Source organism: Cricetulus griseus, chromosome 2 (assembly GCF_003668045.3).
Source record: "Cricetulus griseus strain 17A/GY chromosome 2, alternate assembly CriGri-PICRH-1.0, whole genome shotgun sequence".
Lineage (NCBI taxonomy): Eukaryota > Metazoa > Chordata > Mammalia > Rodentia > Cricetidae > Cricetulus > Cricetulus griseus.
In genome coordinates this window covers 331,446,210-331,449,052 of record NC_048595.1, presented here as the reverse complement: position 1 = coordinate 331,449,052, position 2,843 = coordinate 331,446,210, and positions in this window count along the sequence as shown.

Sequence of the window (2,843 nt, the reverse complement as noted above, 5' to 3'; positions counted from 1 at the left end):
TGCTTCATAACAGTAGCAAAATTACAGTTATGAATAATTTTATGGTTGGGGGCCACCACAACACGAGGAGCTGTATTAAAGGATCACAGCATTAGGAAGGTTGAGAACCACTGCTCTAGAGGAGGGCTTCTCAACCTTTTCCCACTTAAGACTTTTTTATTCAAGAAAAATGTATACAACCTTAGATGTATAGCTATATATAATCATTATAAAAGTCATCTACTGATAAGTCAATTATTCCAGACAATTGAATTAAAGACAAAAGTTGCATTCTAATGAGATAAGTGTGTTTGTTCGTTTTTAAATAAGAATTACATCTTGGATGAATGTTTGCTACTGGAAGGAACATCATCTTCAATGATGTCAATCAATGAGTTGATTGACATTTGTTTCTATAATCATCAATTCTTCTGAATGTCATATATAGTGCAAAAATGGCACAAGTGTATTTAAGGTCATTTCACAAGTTGCTAGCAGCTCTATCCTAATCCCAAGTCAAATTCATTTAACGAATGTGTATTAACTTAAGTCAGAATTTTAAACAGCAGTAGTAAAATCACTGGAACAGAGTCTAAAGGGAATCTGACACATACATGGTGAGGAAGGTCGGCATGAAACAATTCTCTATTATGGTCCTATTAGATCAAAGAACTTTATATGCACACTAAAATCACCACTGCTCACAATACGAAATGGTCTTAAATCACAGCTAGGACACATGGGCAGTATTCACTGGCATTGCATGTCTGATGGCAGGCAGGCAACCTGCAAAGTGGGCTAGTAGTGTCTTCAAACCAAGGCTGCAGTGAAGTTGAACATGCGACATAGTTGAGTGCTGCTAGAAGCATTTCAGATCCATTATGTATTTGATTCTGAATTAATTATTTCTGTTTGTTGCCTGTCCAGGAAATTTTTACTGTCGCTAATTTTTTTCATGACCCCACATTCAGTTATGTGGCCTCTGTACGGGGTTTTAACCTGCAGTGTAAGAAACTGTCTTCTAGACATATGTTTTATAAATGCATTGTTCTATTCACTCCCTGGGTGAATGATTATAAATTATTAATTAAGTATAATTCCTCCATATCCATGGCCTGCTAGGGGTAGAGTATTCCCTACCATTCTGACCACAGGGCAAAACGCCATGACAGTTTGTTAGCATCTCTCCCAAACCCTTATGACTAAAAAGCATAAAGTCCTTAACCTGGCTCTCACATGCTGAGCTCTCACAGATGTGTGTGCCATTGGGCTATCAATAGACTCAACACCCTGGAGGTCTTTAGCTATTGCTTCCACAGTTGGTTCAACCTGAGATAAGCCCGAAGCTAAGGCAACTAACTCTTGAATCTAAAGTTTACTGACTCCACTGTGTTCTGTCTGGAACATTGCAGATGAACATCTCTCGAGTTCCTACATGATATAAGCTGCTTAGTTAGTGTCTTCATGTTTCTGATCATTCCAAGTGATAAAATAGAATCCCAGTGATTGCTGCATGAGAACTGTCACATACCGAAAAGGCTGCACTTCAGAATTACCTTCTGAGTTAAGGTTATGCATTAGGAGGCACAGTGGGAATCTGGTGTGCTGGTTAGGGGCTTACAACAGGAAGCTTAGATTACCACAGTCCTTAGGATAATGGACAATTCTGATCAGATACCCAGATTGTCATAGAAAGGGTCAGATTACAGGTTGAGATGAATGACTTGTGATTGGAGGCCTCCAGTTAGGGTTTCCTTCAAAGGATGGGGCTAGACTCAGTAAGGGCAGTATGAGAAAGTAAGCCTTGCGCAAATTATATATCGAAGGAAAAAGATAAAACAAGGCAACTCTCAGAGACTGGGGTTGATTAAAATCTTAGGAAGTGAGCTTGGGTCTACTTAACTATAAATTTATTGAGGAGAAGAGTGATCAGTATCCTCGGAGGAAATGTAAAGGTGTGAACATGAGGATCTTTCCTATTGTGTATCACACCTGTAACTGCAATTTTAGGACCCTTAATCTCTTTCGGAAAGAGGTCAGAAATTGTGCTTCCCTAGATAACACTAACTGCAAAGCAAACAACTGGACTGAGCTTACCGCATACATCATTTCCTTCACCTGTAAGATAAGATTGTCACTGAATCCACACAACTCTAGGAGTTAAGTGCAATGCAAGTAACTCGCTCAAGGTCATCGAGCTAGTAATGTCAGAACAGGGAATAACACCTGCAGCGTAGCTCCGAAGCTGAGCTCTCATTTGCGCACATGTCGAGTGCCAGCTCTCTGCACACTTGCTGGAAACTTTTCAGCTCCTCTCTCCCTGCACCACGCTTGCCCCTTGTCAAACAACGACCTTCCCGTCTCCTCTCCTTGCCAACAAGATCAGAGGGTACAGGAAGGAAAGGAGCTGTACCTCCAGTGAACACACCCCTGGCAAGGACATCCTTATCAGTGCAAAAGCTAATCTTCATTGTGAAAGTCTTTATTACACACGTGGGACTAAGCCATTTTAGGAACATTCTGTCCGAACCGTCAGAGAGGGAACGGCTATCGTGGATACAAACACTCACTTTCCAAGAGATGTTTTTTGACTAGAAAAACGAAACAACTTCAGAGAATTCACTTCTGAAAAGAAAACAAAAACAAATCCATTCGCCGCGTGGTCCACCCAAGCGCGCCCCTTTTCCACACCCGCCACGAGGGGGCAGCCGCGGCCGCGGAGTCGGCGCCGTCCTCGGCGCAGAGCTGCTCGGCTATCTCTTGCTTTTGTCTGGCACGAGGCTCTCGGCAATGGATTAGCTCCGCTGGGGACGTGGGAGGCCCGGGCCCCGCCCCCAGCCGCCGGCGGCGGCCCTGAGCAAGCC